The sequence below is a fragment of the Taudactylus pleione genome, unplaced genomic scaffold (genome assembly GCF_031769625.1).
Source record: "Taudactylus pleione unplaced genomic scaffold, aTauple2 ptg000629l, whole genome shotgun sequence".
Lineage (NCBI taxonomy): Eukaryota > Metazoa > Chordata > Amphibia > Anura > Myobatrachidae > Taudactylus > Taudactylus pleione.
In genome coordinates, this window is record NW_028285031.1 from 3,415,495 (window position 1) to 3,442,053 (window position 26,559).

The following is a 26,559-nucleotide window of genomic DNA, read 5'->3' on the forward strand; positions in this document are numbered from 1 at the left end:
TTTTTTTGCTTTTTTTATTGTGTCATAAAAGTTGAAAAGGGGCCAGAGAAATAATAGTTACAAATATAAAGCATAGTGTAATAACTCACAGACCAGAAAAAAATACACAACACTTCCATAATATTACACTTCATCCTGATGGTGGTTTACCTTTAAACAATGGCGTTTAAACAAGCATGTAATATATCATGCTGACTCATATCACCCCGACCACCCAAGAATGCCTCTCACATCTATGCACTCTTACTTAAAAAGCACCAAGACAACTCTGGGGGGGGGGGGGAGGGGGGGTTTCCAAAGGAAAAGAAAACGCGGACCCAGTTTCCCCCATTTCTCTCCGTGCGTGTCCCTTGCAGAGGGCCTGCGGTCCACAAGTTGTAGAGCGGCGGAAGCAATCCTCAGCTTGTTCCTTTTTCTGAGGAAACAGACAGTACAGATGGCCGAGGCATCCTCCAGCTCGAGTGCAGGAAGCAGAAGACCTCAGTGAGTCAGCAGTGCTGAATGTGCCAGGGATGTAGGGGGAGGTCGTAGGATCATGGTGCTATGACAGAAGGCCTGACATGGAGTGTACTGGGTGAGGATTGTACAGCCACAGACTATGACAAGTAACATGAAGGTGACATGTCTACTCTACAAAGTTATACAGTACAGGAAGACAAAATGTCCAGTCAATTAGTGAAGACCAAAAAATGGTGTTCAAGGAATATTTGTTCCTTCTCATTCACTGCATGTACACAGTGCTGGATTTTAGCTGAGGTGCTGGTTCTTGTTGTGTCACCTCTGCCCTTTTATGCTACCTATCTATGCCCAGGCATGGATCTGCATATCAAGTTTTCAGTCTACTAACAATTATATCAAAATGTACTTATTACTATACTAAATAATAAATATATTATAATTTCTGTGAAAGTTAAAGTAATTGTATTGCCTTTCGGGGTCCATAAGCCCTCTGTGCAATGGCGTATCTATAATGGGTGCAGGGTGTGTGGTGCACATGGGCCCCTAGGTCCAGGGGGGCCCACACCGTACACCCTGCACCCTTATATAGTTATACTTACTTCTCCGCAGCCTCCGGAGTCCTGCAGCTGCAGAGCAGCAATAGTCACAGGGAAAATGGAACGGCGGCCATTTTCCTTGTGAATTGCGCATTTGTACTAGAGATGTCCCTGGGAATAGGGTGCAGGTGCCATTTTCCTGGAGACCAGAGCTTGGTGCCAGAGACTACTGCGCTGCCACAAAGGAGAGGGCCCACAGGGAGGCAGAACACGGGCCCTCTAGTTTTAAGCCGCCCTTGCCTCTGTGTCCCATTATCATTGCCCCCCAACCTGGCAGCATCAGACAGACTGATCTTTTCTTACTGATAGATGGAAGCATCACTACATTTTTGGTAACCGTTAGTAAATTAAACCATGGTTGTCGATCCTGTTGAAAATAAATCAGAGTTGGTGAATTAAGAGATTTGATTTCCTAAGAAAGCTTAAAACATTGCAGAATACAGTGGGGCTAATGCAAACTTTCATGCAAGTCAGTTGTAATTACTCCCACATGCAGGGCCGTAGAGAGCCAGTCCAGGCCCCATTACTATCGGGGCCTTGGCCTAATCGCAGGAGGCATGGCCAATCACCCTTTGAGATAAAAAAGAAAAACCTATTTGCAGCGCATGAGGGGGGTGCTGTGAGCCCCTCAGCCAGTCACAAATCCAGGGGGCGCGATCAGTGTGATCGCTACTCCCCACAGGCAGAGGAGTCTCCCTGGTCCCACTGCAGCTCAGCACACAGCAGCATGTGCTAGGCTGCTGAAAAGTAAGAAGGAGGAGGGGCGGCGCCGGGCCCCTTCAAGAAGCCCAGGACCTCTCGGCGCCCCTGTCCACATGGCATGCACAGAGCTAAATTCACCCATGTACAGTGCTGTACAGATTTCGGTGGACGGACTGCCCCTATCCTGTAGCATGACAGTTAGGAGCTGATTGTTTGGTACTTTATCCCTCTCCACTTTATCTCTCTATAAGGCTTAGTACATCTACCCCTTAGTCTGAAAATGGGCATCTTGACGCTCATGCCACTTCCGTCGTAAGTGAAGATGCGACTGAAATTGGACAACTCTGCATTGTTTTTCATAGCTTTGTGTGCTTATTTTCAGAGCACACGCAGAGCGACAGCACTGCTAATGGCCATACGTTCAATACTACATGGGGTAAGTGATATTTATTAAATTGCTACCCTGTGGTGCCTGCTGTTTTGTGATTTCATGCACCCATTTTTGAAAAATTCACCCATTTGTGTGGTAAGTGACTTAATCAGTGCATGGAGCTGGCAGCATTTGCAGGGGTAGCGAGGAAAATTGTACCCTTCCTAGCTATATGGATGCTGGGCATAGAAATTCACCTTCAAGCAAAACTTAGATTCTGTATAGAATAGGATTCAAAAACCCACTGGTGAACTTACAGTGTAATTTACTGGTCAGTCTGAGCTTGGTAAATTGTTCATATAGTGTCTCAGTAAAATAAGTGCCCAGAATGCAGTTAGAGGTTAATTAACAACATTATCCAAAACACAGCACCAGGGAATCTGCAGGATGAGTCTTAAGGTTACTAGGAAAGTAGGAATGATTGAACTATTAAGTTTCCTCACATTTTCTGCCTCTCACTTCCCATCATTCTCCTGTCTGTCTGCCATCCATCCATCTACAGTAGTCTTCCTTCTAACAGGGAACTGTGGAGAATTTATAATGCATATTCTTCCCTGGGTACAGGTCAAAGCTCCCTCACCTCCTTTCTCTCAAGTATTATGGATGAATTCCTTCATGTGGTTGTGTATTTATTTATGTTCCCTGCGATTGTATGGTGAAGTATGTTGTGTGAAGGTCGGCACAAGGTCAGCATTTAGGGAGATCTTAGTCCTGAAGTCATCGACTATGTGTCTAGCCCAGATGTCTACCTCAGTATGCCCCCGTGATAGACCAATAATAGGGTGACAAGTCTCTAGAGCTTCTCTACTTAAACATGAAGATGTTAAGACAAAAAGTTACGTAAACAATTATTAGTAGCAAAATAATTTTTCTTTATTTGTACCACAGAAGATAGTAATATTTTTCAGTGGCAGTTGATCTAGTACAGACTACAATGTAGTATACATCAATCATGATTGGAAGTGTGGGGAAATAAGGAATATATTAAAACTAGCATATTGGCCACGACATTTGCTGGGCCAGGGGGTCTCTCCTCACCCCTGTCTCACTCCCTACACTTATCTCAGTCGCAACATCTTTTGACCATTCCCCATCCTTGCCTTGGCTCGCCATTCACTCTATCCCTTGCAGCGATGGAGCCTTTGGTGGGGAGGAGGGACGAGCAGGCGCAGGACAGACCATACTGCATTATTATATAGATATTTCTGCATTGACTATTTTTTATCTTAAAAGGGACAGAGTTTTCTACTCCAGTAAAATGTTCGAGCACTTAATCTTTTTAGAATAGAGAAAAAAAAAATCTATTTTAAAAGAGATTCCTTGTTTGAGGCATCCACGTATCAAGGCGGGTTTACCTTAACTGACTTGCAGTTTGGTGCTCGTTTTGGGATATAATTTATCCATGCCATAGAGTGCCAAAGATAATGTATTTCATCAAGAAAATATATTTCACTTTTGTTTAACACAGTGGATGGGATGCATGACGCATCGCAATCGGGAAGCGGTGCATCCCGCTGGTCTTCGCATTCATGCCGGCATTGGTAACGCCGGTATGCATGACAGTCACCGCAAAGTACTTCTCTCTTGGAAAGAGCGGTCCTTTGCGATGGAGGCACATCCGGGTCTATAACCCAGAAGCCCCTTCGGCGTCCTTCTGCACATGCACAGAATGATGAGCGTGCCGCGTGGGGTGCTGGGAGGGATCCGATTGGATCCCTCCCACAGCACTCTGCGTAAAGAAGCCCATAGGCTTCTATGAGTAACGCCATCAGGAAGATGGCGTTATCCACTACCTCGAAGCCCCGGAGTACATCACATTCCGGGGCTTGGTGTATATGAGAAATGTGGTCAAACTCGCATTTTCGGGGTTTGACCGCAATTCTCACCTTGCCGCATCTCACCCAGTGTTTGAAAAATACCTGCAGCGCCTCTGCCTTATTCCTTTCTTTATTGCTCAAATTTACCTCAGCTAGACATTACAGTGCTCGCCATACACTTACATGCATCAATCATATAAATATAACAAGGGTAGGTGTCAGCGCTTTGAGATATGATTGGGATCTGATTAAGCATCTAAAGTGTTAATAGCAATGATTTTCTTGCATGTGGGCATATATGGAATCAATTAAATAATGAAATAAAGTCCTGGTATAATCCACCTAATTAACTGTAGGATGGGTGTTCATTAAATTACTATAAACACTTTAGACGTTTACTCAGATCCCAATCATATCTCAAAGCGCTCGCACCTACCCTTGTTATATTTATACCTATATGAGGTTGGGATACCTCCTTTGTGTGTAGCAGCTAGAGTTAGAATTATATTCCTATAGCGCGGACCATTATAAAGCAGATTGTACATGCATCATATACTTAGCTGCTATTAGCGGTGTACTGTAAGTGTTATCCACAAAACCTGTTTCTAAATCACCTTCAATAGGAACAAGGGGAAATCGCAGGATTTCTAGAGAGGGGTTTCCAAATTCTTGATTTTAGAGTGAGTGTGGATGGAATCGGTATGATTTACCGCCGGACCCATGCCCGGCGGTTGGAATCCCGACAGCGGCATCCGAGCAGAGGAAGAAATCCTGATCGTCCTAAGGTAAGTACTAACTAACCTATTTCTACCCCCTAAACCTAACCCTCCCTTAGGGTTGCCTAACCCTAACCTTCCCCCCAGTGCCTAACCCTAATCCCCCCTCTAAGTGCCTAAACCTAACCCCCCCTTCCCCGCCGCCTAAACCTAAGTCCCCCGGGGGGGGTACCTAACCTTAAGTCCCCCCCGGGAACCCTAAACCTAAACGCACGGCTATCCGCGCTCAGCGCTTGGTATCCCTTCGATCGGGATGCCGGGGCGTCGGTCTCCCGGCGTATGTCTAATGGCAGGCGTCGGCATATCGACGCCTGTCTTTAGACCCTTGCCGGGATATGACATTCGGGAAGCCGGCTGTCGGAATTAGGTCCACCGGCTTCCCAACTGCATACCGTGTGGATAGCCCATGAAGAGGTCATAATTAGAACTTAACCAGCTATAATATGCATGATACAAAGTGCAGTGTATGTCATAATTCTGACACATACAGGGCCATCGATCACAGTAAGCCATTAGATGCGGCAGTAGGGCCATCCTGCCTGAGTTTTATTTTTATTTTTTCAGATGTGGCCACGATTCCAGAGCACTGAAACAAGTCTGTGGGAGGGGCAGGAGAACCTGGCACCAGCCCTGGACATATATGTACACAATGGTCTCCTTATGCACTGGATAGTGTATGTTATACAGTATTAATAATTAACCCTATAGATGGTATATAGCAGTGCATCCCAACAGTGCATGTTTTCCAGAACTCCTAGTTGGTGCACAGGTGTATTCATTAGTTACTGACATATTTTAAAAGATCCACAGGAAGCACTCGTTATTGCATTTGTGATACTGAGCTCTTTAAAACATGCAGCTCTAGTACAATTGTATTATGTACTATTGCTATTGTGGTCATGTTCTGGGCAACCGGAACCCCCCCTGCGTGTGCCTTTGGGAACATTAGGTTTACGGGCATTTATCATTGTTTTGATAAATTCCTAGCAGTTGGCAAAGTCATCTGATATAAGTTTCATAATAGATTCAGTTGTAAATTGGATAAAAAGTCTGGGAACTCTGCTTCTCATCTGAGAGCCAATGGAAATGTCCTCTCTGTCTGTTTTTGGAGAAAAACATATTAGTAAGAAAATCATATTTCTGTAGCAGTCATTAACTTTACGTAACAACTGGCATCCAACAGTGCATTCCCTGCATAATTAGGAAATAAACCCTTCCCCAGAAGCCTTCATGCCATTAATTTAAAATTCACATAGACAGTAATTAGTTAGACAATGTCTACATAGACACCAGATGTTAGACAGTCAATAGTTAAACAGGTAAAAAAAGTTAGACACAAACAAAAGTCAGACACATTAATGTTAGACATGTAAAAAGTTTGACAGGTACAAAAGGTCGAGAGGGTCAAAAGTACGACATGAAAACGGTCGACACAAAAATTGTCGACAATATTTTTTTTTTTCGTTTTTAAGCCCTAATCTTCACCCTAACCCTCCCCTGGTGCCTAACCCTAACCCTCCCTCCTGGTGCCTAACCCTAACAGTCTGGATAAGTGCCTAACCCTAACCCTCCAGTAAGTGCCTAACCCTAACACTAAAAAAATAAAATAAAAAAAAAAGTGTTGACCATTTTTTTGTCGTTCTTTTTTATTTTTAACTTTTGACCCTTTCGATCTTTTGTACCTTTCGAACTTTTTACATGTCTAACATTAGTGTGTCTGACTTTTGTCAGTGTCGAACTTGTATCCTTGTCTAACTATTAACTGTCTAACATCTGGTGTCTATCTAGACATTGTCTAACTAATTACTGTCTGTCTATAGTCCGGAACCTGGATGTCACATGATTAATATGAGAAAAATATATCAATCACGTAGGCCATACGATTTTTGGTCATACGAGGAATCTTACTTTCCAGTGAGACTTGCCACAAGTAATGCTATCGATATACTGTATAGCCTATCCTATTTCTTGATATACACTAAATAGAATAGTGAAGGTTGGGCCTGCTTCAGACCCGCTCGCTAGGATGCGTTCGCACTCAGCCATCAGCAGCCAAAGTATGCAAATCCTGCAATCGCTAGCAAGACATTAGCCCGCCCACTATGTCTTGCCGTGCGATTGCGGTATGTATTTAGACGCCCACGAGCCTGACACAAGATGCCCACTTTCCCTTAGTAACATACGTCATGTCCAGGAAGTGTATTAAACAATTGGTAACATCAAGTAACATCGGACCCATACGCAACACTTGTGGCTGACCATACCCTACCGCAAGCATTGCGAGTGCTGCTGTGTGTAATTCAGCCATGTGACGTGGATGCTGACGCTGCATCTTAATTATCCACGTCCCTAAAATGGCATTGAAACTCATAGACACGCCTGCGTTCGCACCACCACACTCCCGTTACCATCGACCACCCCGTTACCACCCACAAACGGCTCGTCTTGTCTCTCATGCTTGCGGAACGTCTTTATACTGGGTGCAATCGCTTCACGATCGCATGGACTGCGTCTTATACGCATGCGCAGATTGCAAACATCGGCAGGCTGCGTGCGAATGCAGCCTAGCGACCGGGTCTGAATCAGGCCTTAAGTTCCAAAAGAAACAAACTAACAGACAAAATGGCTACAAAATTACAATTACAGTTAAAATTAGAATTTTATTATATGTACTGATGATTATCTATATCAATCACTGACTCTCTCTCGCTCTCTATATCCAGCAGGGAAGAGGTAAGGACAGCACTCACGCTAGTTGAAAAAGCAATTTGTTTTATTGTATCAAAACAATGTTATAGTGTAACAGTTAACTGCACTTTGTACCCGACAACTGTTTCAATAACATCCAGGTGATTTTCCTCTGGGGCCAGTGGTGTGTGTATAAATATATATATACGGTAATGATTCTGGCGCTAGTACATATAGTTAACCCAGTGTGAGTTATCAAATAAAACAAAAACACAATAAATCCGCTGTTTTTGTGTTGTGCTCTTCCTGTCTGGTTCCATGGGCAGCTTGATAGTCAAATCCAATAATTCACAGGGTTGTGAAAATAGAAACAATAGTGACAGAAAGAACAGCACCTCCTAGTGCAATAAATTCAAATTCCCACAGTGACCACATCAAATAATCAAATGCACACGTACCGTGTGCATAAGCAAAAAGTACAAATTTTTGCCCGAAACAGTTTATAAGATTTTTCACAGCAGATCCTGATGTCTGAAGTTCATATTATCAGTGACCAGCAGTGTGCCATATGAGGAAATGACATGAAATTAGGTGACAATTAAAGGCAATAATTTATTAAATGCATATCCAAACATACATTTAAGTTTAGAATAAGAAGCTTATCTGGATGTAACAGGAGTATCAGCAACAGTGCCTGGAACAATCCAACCGTAGGAGTGTCTCAACACGTTTCATCCATTAGAATTACCAGGACGTCATGGCTGTAGAATTTATTTTAATTAATTTTCAGAAAAGACAATAACATTATTTTTCGACATAATCTCTCTGCTTTTCAATACTCTTTGTCCATCTGTCAATAAGTATGTTGTGGATTATTGCATAGACAGAAACACGGCTGATTTGCAAATGATTTGCAACATAATCCACTGTCACTCGTCTATCCAACAGAATCAGTTCATGTGCATGAGTCGTGGATGTGGACGGGCGTCCGGTTCCTTCTTCATGGCTGACACTTGTGCGACCTTCTTTGGACTTCTCTATCCATCCATACAAACTTCTTCACCACAAACCACTTTCTTCATACTGTGCACAAAGTCTTAGATAGCAGACACACCCTCAGACCACAAAAAACTAATCACTGCACTCTGCTCCTCTTTCATGCAAATCACAAGTGGGACACCCATTGAAGTTTTAATATAACCGGAGTGCGGATAATTTTTGACTCACCCTCGTGTGAGTGTGTGTGTATATATATATATATATATATATATATACATATACAGGTTCAGTCTCCCATATCAAAAATGCTTGGGACCAGGGGTATTTTGGATATCGGAATATTCCGTATTTTGGAATATGTGTATACCATAATGAGATATCTTGGGAATGGGACCCAAATCTTAACACAGAATGCATTTATGTATTATATACAACTTATACACACAGCCTGCAGGTCATTTTATACAATATTTTTAATAATTTTGTGCATCAAAAAAAGTTTGTGTACATACATGAAATTTATTTATGCTTCATTCATTTACACCTTATACACAGAGCCTGAAGGTAATTTTATATTATACTTTTAATAATTTTGTGCCTTAAACAAAGTTTGTGTACATTGAACCATCAGAAAGCAAAGGTTTCACTGTCTCAGTCATGCTAAAAATATTCCGTATTTCAGAATATTCCGTATTTTGGAATATTTGGATATGGGAGACTCAACCTGTGTGTATATATATATATATATATATATATATACACACTGTATATATAACCATTTTCTGCCAGTATCGCTGAGGCAGAAGTGTATCCATTTACTGTACATGGTAAATTGCTGGGCTAAGTTATTTTTCATTGTCACGATAAAACGAGACAATTATCCTTGTCGTTGCACAATGATGATAAATAGGCCCCTGTGGGCTTTTGCTTGGAGAAATCTATTTGTTTTATATGCACAATTCCTATGAAAACAGCGACTTGCAAACTCTGATGAGAGCAGATAGCGCTAAAAGCTATTTGCCTGCTCAAAATGTCTACAGTTAGATAAAAGTAATGTAGCAAATTGCATAACATATAGACATGAAAGCCTGCTGGTGTCCCCTGTACCATAAATAACCTGATATCTGGTCAGACCACAGACTCTATTACGTGTCCTGTCCAGACCAGTAAAGTGGGAGAAATTCCTGTGTGTTTTAGTTTGAAGGTCAACTGGCACATAAATAATAGAGGGGACCTGAATTTGTCTCTATATAAGTGTAGTAAATGTAGGCTACAATGCAGCCCCTATCTATCAAAAGAAAGAGAAATCAACTGCATTGTCTGGATTCGCAGCTGGAAGATTATGATAAATAGATCCATATGTCCTGTGTAACCTACATAAATACATCCAAGTCTCCACACCCTCATGTGTTCAGGCATATTGTTTCTTCAGTACCACATTAGCCAGTGTGTTGTCACATTGAATTGCCATTCAGTCTGTAAGCGTGGTAACGCAGATGTAGACCCCCGGCCAGACAGTATGAATAACGAACAGAAAAAATGTACTGAGGGAGCAATTTGGAGCAAATGGTGGAAACTTGAGATGTTCTGCATTATGTCAGCGGTTTCTTGATTTCTCCAAGCAAGATCATAGGTATACATTTACCTGAAATAACCATTAGAGGAAAGCGGAGGGAGCAATTCGCTAAGTGGTGATGTCTTGGGGAATAACAATCGTATGGAGCTTATTTGCTATCTCAGAAAGATGTTTATTCTATGGATCTTAGATAATGTGGGTAAAGGTTCTGTCATCCATAGAACATATCACCATGTTACATTTAGCGGTAAATCTACTAAGGAGCGGGTTTACAAAATGGAGGTGTTTCCCATGGCACCAATCAAAGGCTGGCTTAATAGATAAGTCTTTAACTGTATTACTAGGTATCTTGCTGTCTCTGTGTCATTATTTATGAGGTGAACCCTGCTTTGGAAGTGTGCTGGAGGACATTATTCCATCATGTTTGTACATAATAAATCTAGTACTTCATGTACATAGTAAAGCAAGCACAACTAAAGGGTCAATCCTATTCCGTGCAATGATCCCACCAGTGCGAGTCATCGCGCAGTGGCCGCACTTTACGGCAGCCCGGATTCACCAAATTTTGCTTGCAGCCCCATAGGGCAGTGAGCAAAGTTTAGTGAATTCAGTGTCGAGTCGGGCTGCGAAGGGTGTGATGTGCTGGTCCATTGCCGACGTTTTAATGCTGTTGCAACGGCACTTCGCACGGAATAGAATTGACCCCTTAATGTCAATTGTAGCACGAGCAAAAAAGATTGATAAATAGGTTATATTTCTCTTTAAGGGGCCTGTTCTTCAGCACTTAATTTCTACAAAAGCAGGCGAACATTTTCACCTGTAATTGTAGAAATTTAGTGTTCGGGCCATTCAGCAAGAAGGTAAAGCAGGAGATAACAGATATCTCCTATTTACCTTCCTTTTGTGGAATGGCCCGCTGTCCCTATACACTAGTATGGGGACAGAATTCATCAAGCTCCGAAAATACAATGCATTTGGAGCTTTACTGCGGGAGAATTCGCCATCTTCAGATGGCGTATGCTCCTGCTTGTGTATCTCAACCGGTCCAGGTTGTGATAGGGCTCTTTCCGCCGGACATCGGGGCTCTTATGCGTATGCATGACCTGTAGGTCATGCATGCACACTTGTCTCACTGCTCTAAAAGGATCAGTGAAACACTTCGGGGAGACAGCGGATTTTCGGATCAGCTGTCTCCACGCTGGAGCAATGATGAATTGCTTCGGCGCGTTAATTATTGGTGTCCGTTCGGACCCCTATAATTAATAAAATGAATAGGCCCCTAAATCCTTTAGAACAGTAGGTTCAGTACAATTTTAACTATACCGTTCTACATGTGCTGCTTTATTATACAGGTATGAGCTAACGTGTTATCTAGTTTTTAGAAGACAGGATTTATTCTACTATTTCTGCTAGAAATATTTTGGTCATTTTCCTGTTAAAAGAGACCATCGTACAATTTTTATTAAATCATAGTCCAGAACATATATCATATGCAAATAATGTTTTTCTATTTTCCTGCTTCCTTAAGGAAAACATACTGGGCCTCATTTAGAGTTATGATGCATACAGACGGTCAGATTTTTCTTCAGATCTGAACTATAATGATTTAAAAAATCGTTCAATCGTTTACATCTGAAGGAAAATCTGACATATCTGACATGCCTGAACGATGAACGATGAGCATTCCCGATGGTCAGATAACGATATCTGACATCTGATGTGTTTGCAGTCAGACTTGGACGATTCCATTCATTTTAATGCAGTCAAAAATTGTTCAATCTTCAAATCGTTCAAATCTTTGGTAAAAACGTTCAAATCATTCATCTGACAGATCTGACAAATCTGAACGTGCTCAGGAGCAAAAGATGAGCAATTTGCTCCTGGAACAAACCATGGCCCTCATTCAGAGCCACTCGCTAGCGGCAGTACGCTCGTTCCGAGCGATGTTCGCACATCTGCGCATGCGTACGGTTTTTAGTACGAATGCTTGAACCAGTCAGTGCGGCCGAAAATCATTTGTGCGCAATATAGCGAGTGCCTGCTATTTTGAGTGACAGAATGAGGCGTATGTGGGTGGTAACAGGGGAAGGTGCTTGAAAACGGGGAGTGGAGATCCGATCGCAGGCGTGCTTAAAGGTCAAAACGGGCGTTTTATGGGTGTGCATAATTAATATAGCAGCGTCAATGACCACGTCACTTGGTTTTTTTTAACTCAGAACTGCTCACAAAATAGCGGTTGAAAAAACCAACCACAAGAATAGCGAGCAGTTCATATCCTGTTCGATGTACTCGGTTAATCTAATAAATAGCGGACATGACGTATGGTGCGAGCGGCCAGGGGGCGTTTTTAAGAAATAAAAGAGCGTATGTTTTGCTCGCTCGTTCAGACTTAGAGGTGTGAACAGACTGCAATGTGCGAACGGATCATTTGCATAGCCACCCCTTGTTTTTGAACGAACGAACGCAAATAGCGAACGGCTCTGAATGAGGGCCCATGTTACAACTAAATGAGTGCAAATGCAATTATTTGTATCATGTAGGGAAAGTACTGACTTCTATTGGATGTATCAAACAAATACTGGAAGCTTTGCTTTCACACAAAATGTAGAATGAAGCTAGGACACAGCTGGCAGCCTCTCTGCACAGGTCACATCTGCCCGCCTGCAGTGCAGCATGGTTTTACCAAGATTCAAATTGCTTCTTTTTTGCTCCTTTTTTTTTATCTGATTCCTAACTCTGAATCAAGACCATTGTACATGTTTCTTTATAACATTACATAGATTATACAGATCAGCAAGAATACTGTCTTGTCATGGTGTTTTATAGCAATCATCCAGGGATACAGGAATATCTTGGCCAAAGAGGATGGCTTGGGCATGAGTTGGAGTAAGTTGTATGATATTGCTCATCTGTGCTTGTATTTAATCACATTCTGCCCCCAATTCATACTTGCCTACTCTCCCGGAAGTTGAGAGAGGCCCCCAAATTTTTTGGGGAGCCCCCCGCACCCCCATCAGAGTATCCATCTTTCCCACATCCCGCCCACTCCCTAGTGAAGTGGGCAGAATGGGGAGATAATTGCCGGGTATCGTGGCATAAATCCTTTGAATTGCTGCTCCGTATGGAGGGGGCGGGTCTAAATTATGCAACACCGTGCCATTTAGCCCCACCCCCTCATCACACTCCAGCAATTGATGCTAGTTTGCCGTGATGGGTCGGGGGCCTAATGATGTAGGAACCCGGCACTGCCCCCCAAAGTGCCCAGTTGAGTCTGCTCTCCGGGCATCTCCCGGGGAGCAGATAATAAAAGTTTGTATGTATGTCCTCAATTTTATATGTTTCTTGGGTCAATTGACGAAACCCCTAAGAAAAACTATACGTTAGCTATATTATTATTACCAGTTATTTATATAGCGCACACATATTCCACAGCGCTTTACAGAGCATATTTGGCCATTCACATCAGTCCCTGCCCCAGTGGAGCTTACAATCTATGTTCCCTACCATATGTACACGCACACACATACACACTAGGGTTAATTTTTTTTTTTTGTTGGGAGCTAATTAACCTACCTATATATTTTTGGAGTGTGGGAGAAAACCGAAGCTCACGGGGGAAACCCACGCAAGCACAAATATACAAACTCCACACAGTTAGGGCCGTAGTGGGAATCGAACCCATGACCTCAGTGCTGTGAGGCAGTAATGCTAACCATTACACCGTCTGTGCTGCCCAATAGCTATCCAATGTGTATGTGTGTGTGTGTGTGTGCGTGCATGTATGTATGTATGTATGTATGTAACAATGTGTCTGTGTGTGCATGTAACAATGAGATTAATGCTCCTTTGATCTCAGGTCATGTACTTATTCGAAGACTAATTGCTAATTTCAGCTTATAATGACATTTCTTTCAGATGCACATCATCCCTCTATTTGCTGTAGATATTGTGGTTTTCATCCAGCTGCTTAATCATTCAAAGTATCCAAGTGGTACGGGGCAAGGACTAGCATGTTAGAGTGCAATGCAAATTACCATAACTAATTTTGTAATTAGTATAGTATGTTTTACCATTTACTATGTGCAAGAGGCAATAATCCATCTCTGTCCAACCGTATCATCAATGCAGAAGCACATTAAGACAGTAAATTAACCGCTATTAAGTAAAAGGGAGATGATAATAATATATCACATTCTATTGTCCATAGATTATTAGCATATACCAAATCATTATCTATTCAATAAAAAAAAGGCTGGGATTCACCAGATATCATTGAATTACAGTTTCCAGCTTCTTTTGCCTTTCACCAATAAAGATCTGAGATTCGGGATTCTACAACACAAGCAATAGCTCTGGTATATTCTTAAATAAATATTCCCTTGCAATGTGCAACATAGATAATACCAATGAAATTCTGGGGTGACATGCACTATTATAATATATCATCAGTGAAGCATAACAATGGATTATACTCTAATTCAAGTAAATATTTAATTAGACGTGAAAAAGAAAAAATTGCATAATTTTGCTCTGAGCCTTATGGGGCTGCGAGCACTTTTATGTGAATTCGGGCTGCCTTAAAGTGCAGCTAGTGCCGCAATGACTCGCATCGGCGAGTTCATCGCAGCTAATTGGATCGAGCCCTAAGGTTACATTTATAGAACGAAAGTAAAAGAAACAACCGGTTGTTTGAGAATTCCATAGTGATCACAATAGTATATTGCCAAATAATTTTTTGCTTTCAATATATTTTTACTGGTTTTCAAAATATAGAAATAATATATGAACAAAACTGGGAAATACAGCCAAACCAGTGAATATACAGAGAGCGGATGGAAAAGGAGGTGTGACAAAGGGCATTTTTTAGTTAATCCGTCCTTACTAAATGCTGCCCTCCGTCTAAATTTATTGTTGCTATGCAAGTTAGAATGTTGTTATGTTTATTACGAAAAATGTGTAAAATAAATTGCTGACAACTCATTTAGAACATAAGTGATGATACCTTAACAGCAGAGAGGCGGATTCTGAGTTGGGAGCTACAAAAAATAGAGCAAGTTAACTTTGCACCTTGGCAAAACCATGGCTATTCCACTGGACGGATGACCCAACTATGCTAGCCACCCATACATGACCCACCCATCCAATAATTGCTATTTGTGTTGTTTTATTTCACATTGTTAGGAATCTTATGAAATGAGTTATGAGATGCCGTAGAGTTATTGTGCAATATACAGCACTTTACTGTAGTTTTACAAGAGTGCATTACATTAAAATATAAATGTATGAGAGCTTACTCATTTGTTATAAACACTTTTTAATCATGGTCAACTGAGGATTGGCTTCCATACTTTAATGCTCTTGTTTGAAAAGTTGGCTGTTAGTTGCTATAGAAATATAGGTTTTATTTTCAACAATGGATTTGTATAGAGTTCGAGTATAGAACACGAAGAGGGCGGAAACCTACCATGCAGTTCATCTGAGACTTAGCTGGCTGCAAAGGATTGAATAGAATACAAAAAATTGCTGACAAATATTCAATATGTGAAAAACACGTAAAATACACGGTGTGAAATTCGGGAAATCAAAGGCAGATGATTGGCCATTGGGGAGACAGTTAGGACACTGAGGTATTTCCTTGACAAATAGGCCAATTAATTCATTCCCCAGACTTGGCACATCAACAACTATAAATTCTATGGAACCTGGGATAATCCTGTCCGTTCTAATTTTTGGGTTCAGGTTTATAGAATCCAGCTCTCCACTGGGCTGAAGATCAGTGAGAAAAAATATTGTAGGCTGAGCTCAGCAAGGGCTTAATGACAGCTGATGGGACCTGTCAGAAATACAGGGAGCCTGGGGAAGCCTCAGGCTTGGTGAACTGCCAAGACAATTGGTAATCCAAAACAACAAGACCAAGATCTGTCCTGGAAGTGCTATGCTGCCTTTGTCTAAACAGTTGGAGTGCAGCAAATATTGTGAAACGCGTTTGCCTGGCTTTTCTTGTTGTTCTGACATTGAACCTAGGATCCATCTGCAGTCTCTCCATCTCTGTACGAACTTTGATATTAAACATTTCACATTTGCAAAAAATAGTCATTCCTGAATGGCGATCTCATAAATACTGTCCTACAGTCGCTAGCGTGGTTTCAAATCTCTGTTCCAGGGGAAACACCTGATTAAATAGCTGCATTTATGTCAGTATGTATATTTTGACATTATATATTTATTCTGTTGTCTTTCCTTGGCAGTATTTATTTAGTCAACTGGCACAAGAATCTGAAAGTTGTTGGCCTTGAAAGCAATGGTAGGAGAAATGGGACACTGAAAAATACATTTCTAAGGGCTCGTGCACACAATCACTGAAAGACAGCTATAGTTAAAAATGTACCCAAAATCTTGTACTCAGTATTCAGCTAAGCAGAGTGCTGATTTATCCATCTCTGAATGTCACTGTAACGTAAGGGCAGATTCAGGTAGCTGCAGGTTGTGTCACGCAGTCTTCCTCCTGGTAAAGGGCCTGGAAGCTATTCAATTAGAGATTAGTTCCACCAACCTCCCCACCCGGAGTCTCACCCTTCCCACACCCCCACACTGCCCAGGACCCATCAGGAGCAGCACTGTGACTTCTTCAATAAAAGATTTGTCCCCAATCCTTTCTGCCTGGCTTTTTTCATTTCATCCATCCATACATTTTGCATCTCCCCCCCCTTCTCATCTCCTCCCCTTCCACTTCACCACACCCATCTACCATACCATAACACCAAGGCAGAGGGCACCTTAACCCCCCTTATCACCAATTAGAGATTAGTTATTTCTTAATTTTGCTCACACCACCGGAGTCTGGAGCAAATATAAGCATTAACTGCTGCCTTGGGGCTGCTTGCAAGTGATCGCAGGTCTTTAATTAAATTGCTTTGGGCACTTTACCCAGGTTAATAGACCATGTGACACAACTGTGGACTAATTGAATCTACCCCACAGTGAACTGTGGGCCTGATTCAGACCCGCTCGCAAGTGCTATGCACTTGCAAGCGGGTTGAGGGCCGGGCAGTGCGCACTCCGTGCGTGCGCGAGCTCGCATCCAATAGGGGCGGCAGTCGATGTTGATCAACAGCTCGCACCATTTGGTAGGCGGGGAGGGGGGTGGCTGGCCAAATGGAGGCATTCCCGAAGGAACGCCTGCCGTTTGGGGGCGGCCCTACTGACATCACGAGTGATGTCAGTAGTGAGCTTCCGGCTCTATTAGAGCCTGAAGCTCACTGGGTCTTGCGGCAGACGAGACCCTACCACTAGGGTCTTGTCGCAAGCCCTGATGGTCACGAACATCACCTGGCCGCTCGCTAAAGCTGTGGGTGGTCACCCAGTATATATTCTGCATAGCTTTCTGGCACAGACCATCACATTCATAACTTTAGCGCTAATTAATACTTGCCTACCATCCCGGATTGGCCAAGAGGCTCCCGAAAGTCGGGTGGTGCACCCAGCCAACCCAGAAAGATGGGCAAGTCTCATGGGGGATGGGGCCACCTGGCCGACCAGTTCCCCAGTGAAGTGGGCGGCAAAGGCAGGCAATGACGCAATTCTCCTTGAATCGAGTCATCGTGTCTCCGCCCCCCTGCTTCACAGTGCCAGTAATCTTGGCATTGCATAGTGGGGGGTGGGGCTATGGTGATGCGATTGCATTGTCACGCCCTCATGCCCGCCCACTTCTTTTGAGCCCCGCCTGAAGTCCCGAAGTTACTTTTCAGATTGTTGGGAGGTATGAGAAGATTATTATAGTAAATAATGTCAGCAGAGAAAACTTATAAAAAAATTTTAAATGAAAAGACCAAAAGACAGTGGCTGGCACTGACATAACCCACCAAGCTTCACGCCACAGAAGATATTATGTTTATAGACACCTTTCCTTAACCACTTAATTGGCTAATATTTTTTCAAAAAGGTCGTCAAAATTGTCAATTATTTTTATTTTTGGTATCAGGTTATGTAAATAATAACTATATACACCCGATTCAGCTTAATTTTATTAACAAATATACAGATTTGTTAATAAAATTATACTGAATAAGGATTAAATAGTTATTTACATCATTTGATCATTTTTGATCATTTTAAAAAAATCAACAATTTTGGGACCATTTTGGGGAAAAAATTGTTTTATACATTTAGAAAACAAAACAAAAATCAGATAGACGACACTCAAAGACTCCACATAAAGTATTGTATTTATTGTTGTCATCAGCAAAACAAGTTTGACAGACGAAATTACATTGCACTTTTTTAAAACAGTGAATAGCAATCCATGGTAAAGGTTATCACAAACAATTTCACAAAAATAATAAAATTAAAATTAACTAAAGAGATACAATCATAGCATTCAACATGCGCACAGCAGATGGAAGAAAACTAACCCTCAAGCGACTCGTACGTGCCCGAAGTACTCTAAACCGCTTTAAAGATGGGAGTTTATCAAAAAATTCATGAAATGGATGGCTTGGATCCGATATGATACCTTTGGTTCTCTTTAGAACCCTAAGCCCATAAACATCATGAATAGTTGGCAACTGCACGCCAATGATTTTGCTGGCGGTCCTAACAACCCGTTCCAGTGCACATCTTTCACTCGCTGTGCAGTTGCCATACCAGATAATGATACCAAACGTCAGAATGCTCTCAATTGAGCATCTGTAAAAGTTTAGCATAGTTACTTTACTAACTCCCGAGGCCCTCAAACGTCTTAGGAAAAACAAACGCTGTTGCGCCTTTTTAATTAGGGACAGTGTATTTAAAGACCATGTCAAATCTGCCGCAACCTGGATACCCAGAAATTTAAAAGACTCAACTATATCAACATCCTGGTTGTTAATAGACACTGGCAATTTCTGCTCTAAACATCTCCTACGAAAATCAATTACCAGTTCTTTTGTCTTGTCACCATTTAGGAGCAAGTGATTATCACCACTCCAAGAAACCAAATTTTTGATCTCTTTCCTATAATGGGACTCATCATTCCTGCTAATTAACCCAACGACTGCAATATCATCAGCAAATTTGATGATTTTCACAGAATCAGAAGTCGACACGCAGTCGTGGGTAAATAGCGAGTATAATAGGGGGCTGAGAACACAACCCTGGGGAACACCAGTCTTAATCAACACTTCCCCCGACACAGCACCTCCAATTCTAACTACTTGTGGTCTATCAGTTAAAAAGTCTAAAACCCAGTTACAAATAGACCCACTTAACCCCAAGTCAAACAACTTAGATGTTAGTGAGACGGGAATAACCGTATTAAAAGCAGAACTAAAATCAACAAAGAGTATCCGAACATAAGAATCCCTCACTTCCAAATGAGCTAAAATAGAGTGAAGTGCTGTAAGTACCGCATCATTAGTGCAACGATTTTTCCTATATGCAAACTGAAAAGGATCAAAATCTGCTGGGAAAAAAGATTGAATATGTCCTAATACCAGCCTTTCAAAGCATTTCATTATCAATGAAGTTAGTGCAATTGGGCGATAATTATTAAGGCATTTTACTACCCCCTTTTTTGGAACTGGAACAATATTTGCCTTCTTAAAACATCTCGGCACTACACAATTAAAAAGGGACAAATTAAATAAGACCGTTAATATCCAACTTAACTGGTCTGCACACCCCTTGAGGACTTTACCGCTAATCCCATCCGGGCCGGCTGATTTACACAAATCAACCCGACGTAGACATTTAATCACATCATACTCCTCCAACATAAGAGGAGACTCCCCCACCCGGGGAATTTGGGGCGTAACAGAAAAACTATTCGCTTGATCAAACCTAGAGTAGAACAGGTTCAAATCTTCAGCTAATAGATTATTGTCATTGCTAATCACCTCCTTTTTTATTTTACAACCAGTAATATCCTGGATCATCTGCCACAGGCTTCTCGGATTCCTGTTATCATGACTTCTAGCTTCAATCTTTGCGGAGTAACTAATTTTAGCCCTCCTAATACCTTTCTGCAATTCACACCTGGAAGATTTCAACATTTCTAAATCACCAGATTTAAACGCTCTGTCACGAGCCTTGAGTAGAGATCGAACTTCCCCGTTCAACCAAGGCTTCACGTTGGGAAATATTTTAATACTCTTTGTTACTGTAACACTATCCGTACAGCAACCGATGTAACCTAATACCAATGATGCTAGAGAGTCAATATCTATATCGCCATTTACCCTACTCTCATCAATAAACAAATCCCAGTTTGTGAATTCCAACATATCCTGTAATCTAGTCAGTGCGTCCTCCGGCCATATAGTTACCAGACGTCTGACCGGTCGCACTCTCCTAACTAATGACCTGTAAACAGGTATGAGAAACAGGGACATATGATCGGATCTGCCAATATGGGGGCAAACAACAGTTTCATAAGCTGATTTGAGGTTTGTATACACCTGGTCCAAGGTACGCATGCCCCTAGTTGGAGCCGATACATTTTTATATAACTTAGGCAATACTTTCCTCAGGTCAGCTTGGTTGAAATCACCTGCTATAATAAAAACTGCCTCAACATACACAGATTGTAATTTCGCAATTTCCTCATAAAGAATTCCCAGGGCAATTGTCACATTAGCCTGAGGGGGAATATAAACGGCAATGATAATTGCCACCGAAACTTCTCTGGGCAAATAAAAAGGTCTACATTTGACAGACAGATATTCAATATCCACTGAGCAATGAATGATGATGAAGTAAAGACAATCCTTGTGTTTAATTCAACGTTTCAGCAGTCACAGCCACTTTCGTCAGGAATAATGCAAGTAACAAGATCACACACTTACTGTAAATACCTTGGAACCTAAATTTCCCACCTGTACCGCATAATAACCGTATGACTGCTTCATCGGTGGACAGAGAATCGTAGCATACAAAATGCTTACTAGATCCATCCACACAGCATGGACGGTCATACAATTACTGCCACCTGTGCAAAACATCTTGAATACACATAATGCATAAAAAAAACGCACAAACAAGTAACAAAACACATTAATACATATAGCAAGAAACCATCAGACACATACAATTTATATATAAAAATAAATAAGACAAATGCAACATCAACAGCATATACATTAAGGCAAACAAAGTAACTATGTTTAAACCGCATAAAATATAACAGGCACGAAAGTTGAGTGCGAGGGATGACCAAAATTTTAGATCTGGCAGCCTATAATTCTCTTTTATAACCTTGCTGCAAAAATGTATTAAACATCAAATCTAATTATTTAATGGTATCGTCTGGGTTACTCTGCGCTGTTTTATATATAAATCCTGCATGAAGTGCAGCCAGGCTTCCATGACTCACTGCTGGCTGGGGTAGGGGAGAGAGCAGGGGGGGTGAGGCTGCCGCAGTGCAATCAGTCCAGGCTGGTGGGCGATGCTATCCGGATCGCCTATCGCCTTATGAGCAATGCTACGGTAATGATGTGTCGTAGTCACCAGTGTTCCAGGCTGTTCCGATGGCACATCGTTTAGAGTTAAATCAGCTCCAATAAATAATTTTTGACTGCTGATTTGAAACAAAGGACCTGATTCTGAATCACACGAAAGCGCACGTAGCAGCGTGTATTGGCGGTTGGCCATCTGCGAGTTTTTGCAAATGGGGCTACAAACGCCTTCCCTGGTGTACATCTGTGCAGCCGTATATGCAAGGACTGAGACACTCACTGTTAGTGCCCGTGCACGCTGTAATACCGATTGGTGCATCCTTATACGCCGCCATCTGCCGCACCTTATTTTGGATTGTCAGGAAAAATAACCAGAAATAGGAAAGAACATTTTTGTTACATTTCATTATAAGAAATGTTTGCTCCTCATCATCAGGGGGTCTACATTTTACAATGATTTTTTTGGGCATATGTTATTACTTTTTGGGGTCTTATTAAACCAATAGTCTCTCTTTCCAGAAGACCTGGTTGATGACAACCAATCAATTTCTTGGATGCAGAATTGTGGTCCTGGCTGCACTATTACATTATTCCGTATAATCTGCTAAATTTATTAACATTCTAATATATGTGGTGTAGCCTAAGATAAAAATGTTCATTTAAGTGTTAGTCATGCACATACAGTATGCCATATCAGAACAGATAATTGTGCCTAGAGAATGGAAAGAGCCCTCATTCCACGTACAACTGCAACTGCAGCCATCAGGGGCGCCAAGAGGGGGGGGAGTGGGTTCTGATTACCCGGGCCCATGCTTGCTGGAGGGGCCCGTCCCACCCCTTTCCATCCTGTCAGCGGCAGGCAGGGCACACACTGTTGTGTGCTGAGCTGCAGTGAGTACAGTGAGCACATGGAGGCTGCTGCCGCTGAGCACAGCAGCAGTCTCCACTGCCAGCACCTGATAGAAGGGGGGAGAGCGATTGCGATGATCACCCTTCCCTGGAAGTGCTCCTGGCTAGGTCATGCCCCTTCTCAGTACCTGGGCCCGGCCAGGCTCTTTACAGCCCTGGCAGCCATCTTCATCACGAAATCCTCAACTTAAGTGCAAATACATTTTAATTAGGGTGTCGACAGTCAGAATGTCGACATGGACATTAGGTTGACAACCAATATGTCACTATACACTTAGAATGATATGTTAAAATGTCAACAGGCTTTGAATGTTGACATATGTTTTTTTTTTCATTTTTTTTAGCCTAACCCTAGCTCTAAAAATCAACATAAAAACCATATGTCGACATTTGGCTGTTTAAATGATGACATTCTGAACATGTCGTCATTTTAACCATGTGGACCTAATTGTCAACAAATGGGTTGTCGATATTCAGAACCTGTTGACATTCTGGTGTCGACATTCTGAATATCGACTAGCTGACTGGATACCGTTATATAAGATTACTTTTATATCCCTCCGACATTGTGACACAAAAAGAGTGCATGGTCTCGCTCGGCTGGAGGAATGCCTAGTGCTTCCGAAAACGCTGGACTACCCTATCCTCCCCTTAAATAGACCCTTACGTTGCACCCCAGTGCCAGGAGGTTGGGACAGCAGGAGAATCCCTGTAAATCAGGACAGGTCTGCATAAATCGGGACAGTTGGAAAATTCCCTTATAGACAACCTTGGGAGAAGATCATCCAACTACTTTAGAAGTCAATCAGTCATCACTGGAGACCATCAAGCTCCTGAAAATCATCAACAGAAATGACAGCCGCCTGCCTGATGTATGTTTTGCTGAATGATTTTTTAATTATCCGGTAATTACTGTGTCTCAAGAGACTATTTGTGATGACAAGATGAAGTAATTCCAGTACATCAGAATGATTCCAAGAAGATTATAATTTTCTAGGGAATATAACGCAGAGTTTTTGTATCCAGATGTCATAACATCATTCGCATGGAAACCCTGAATTGCACTCTGAAGAGATGCACTTCTCCCAGTATGTGACTCTGTAACGCGCTCTTGTTACGGAGTAAATCCTAGGAGCAACACTGTTTACCTCACATTTTGAAAAGTAGCCGCTTAATTCAATACTGGTCTGCACATTTTTGAGAAATTACCTCACCATTTGGACAAACCATGGGAAACATAAGTATATAAAATGCTTACAGTGGGAGAATTCATTATTAACTTGAAATTCTATACAGATCTTTCATACAGATATAATAAAGATTTGTCAACCATTGAAAAGATTTTTTTTTATTGACAACATGCTAAAAACTGACTGACAAATTATTAATGTAATTCTAAAGGTGCATACACACACAACGATTTTTTGAATGATTATCGATAACGATATCGTTTATCGTTCAATAGTCATAATTTCAACATTCATAATATTGACATTGTTGTAATGTCGATATTGATAATGCTGCCACTCACCGTGTAGACTTTGATGAAATGTTAAAAGTGTGAGAATGGTGAATGGTAGGCCAGCAGGCATGTGAGTGTCACTCCTGGTGGAGTCATCTGATGGAGTGGAGCATTAGTGAGTATACTTGCCCTAATCCCTACCCCTCCCTCCAGTGCCTAACCCCCCCCCATAGTCTAACCCCAACCTCCCCCTAATGCCTAACTCTGAAGCTGCATACACACACAACGATTTTTTTAATTATTATCGTTAAACGATATCGTTTAACGATAATTGATGGCAAAAATCGTTCACTTTCTGAGTTAAAACGATGAACGTTTATCGTTCATGCGCGTTCACGTTTGTAGTTTGTAGTTCAGTCAGACTGATCAACTCAAAGATTTTCAGTAAGGGAATATGCAAAAATCATTTGTAGTTCAAAAAAATCGTTCATTACATTTAGTAAATGAACGATTTTAGTAAACGATTTTCGTTAATTTTTCCCTTGAAAAAATGAACGAAAATCGTTTACTAAAATCGTTCATTTACTAAATCGTTGTGTGTGTATGCAGCTTAATATATGAGAAAAAGTGATAGGAATAACAAGTAGGGGAAAGGAACTTCCAGGGACATTAAAGGGGACCCAAAATCTCACTTATTAAGATGGCAATATACTGAATGATAATCGTTCAGATCAGCCGATGAAACTACTGTTCTGAACAATTATCTTTCGGTGTATGGACAATAATCGTTCACAGCCTGAAAATGGCTGAAAAACGGTCTGGATCATTTGCTTTGTTTATCAAACCTGTCTGGCCATAGTTCAGTTAATTCAATGTGAATAGAAGATTGACTTCATATATCTTGCAGTGTACGGTAGTGTGCCAGTTATTGTGCGGTCCTGCAATCATCTGTTCCATGCATCACCTACACTAATCTTGCAGTCTATGGCCAACATTAGACCTAAAATTGTTGCTCTAGTACAGGAGTGTCAAACTTTTGCTATTAGGGCATGCGAGGCATGCTGGGATATGTGGTCCCACAGCAGCTGGGGGGGGTCGCAAGTTTGACACCCCTGCTCTAGTGGATGTGTGGTGAAATTTTGCACAATCACGGTGTGTCATATTTTATGTTAATCTGTATTGATCAGAAACCATGATTGATTGTACACAGATAAATATATATTATTATATCTGTGCAGTGAAGGAAAGGGTGTGGAGGATGAGCAAAAGAATGTGAATTTAGGCTAGGGGTGCCCTTCGACCATCGATGGTTAGCAACCATCGATGGTCTGATGGCGAGGATGATTGTTTTCACCATCAATGGGAGACCACTGATGGTGAAACACTGGTGGATGATTCCTGATGTGCGCAACAAATCGATAATTATTGATGGTACAGGGCCGTTCATGGTCATCGCTAATTCAGGCCTCATATCAAAGAACTACTTATATCTCACTGAAGTCTTTGATTTGTATCTCTTTCTTGTTAATGCCTCTAATTGGAACATCTATAATGAGGAACTTCCCCCCTCACTTCAGTGCTGATTTTTGTATACAATCCCCACAATGTTACTGGCTCACCTATGAATAGTCAGTTATGCACAAAGCTAACACTTGGCTGTTTTGATTTCTCTGACAATAGGAGACGCGTGTTGTAAACGAACCGTTTCCTCTACTGTTAGCACTCTCTGTAACATACAACAAAGAGGACAAAGGAAATGAAAATTCTCTCTGATGTTACTTATAAACATACTTAAAAATAAATTAATAAGTCAAAGATATAACCACTGAAAATGTTACTGGTGTTAAAGCTCATTCATGTTGGCTGAATCTTGGTTTGGTTATACAGTAACATTAGAGAGCCTGATTCAGAGTTGCACATGGTACCGATGTTTCAGCAGTTGAGCGATTATTTGTTACTCTGCATGTATGAAAACTCTCGATAACCCTCACTGTGCACATGTGCACCAATGTGCGCGATGGTGTATACATTCGCATATGACATCGCTATGACTTCAGATGATGTCTGCGATCCTGGACGTTACAGGGTGGAGGCTGGGAGGTGACCTAAAGTGATCGCAAAAAGAGGAGGTGACATGGGCGATCTATGGAAGTGTCATGGGGTGAGTTTCAGCATGCGATTGCGTTCTGTTTCGCAGCACCGCAGCCACAGTGGCCATACTTTGAGAAAGTTACAAGGGAGGCTGTGCGCCAGGCAGGGGTAGTACGAAGAGTCGATGTTACAACCGATGGTGCGTTAATGATGATCAAATCCAGTGGTGCAGTTGAGCATTGCATAAATATGCAAAGTGGGCGCCGCAGCGTTTGTTCTCTCCGTCACTCGCAAGTACACAAGAGGAATGCTCAAGCTGACATTCGTGAGAAATCGCAGCCACGCATGAACTGCGTGATCCTCTGAATCATGTCCAGAGCTTCAACAATCCTATTCAGGCCTGATTCAGCGGGTCAATGGTGGCCCAGTGCGCAACGCACGTGCTCGAGCCCCGGAGCGAGTGAGACCTTCATTCGCTCCGGAGCTCGCAGCAAAATGGGGCTGCTGTCGATGTTGATCGACAGCATACCCCATTTTCTAGGCGGGTAGGAGGGGTGGCTGAACAAACGGAGGTGTTCCCGAAGGAACGCCTGCCTTTTTGTGTGGGCGGCCCTACTGACATCAC

General features: G+C 41.9%; 1 protein-coding gene across 1 annotated transcript in view; it reads right to left on the reverse strand.

The window, feature by feature from the left end:
• FLT4 (fms related receptor tyrosine kinase 4) overlaps positions 1–26,559 on the reverse strand; it is a 259,066-nt gene that overhangs the window by 193,832 nt on the left and 38,675 nt on the right. The window lies entirely within an intron of this gene.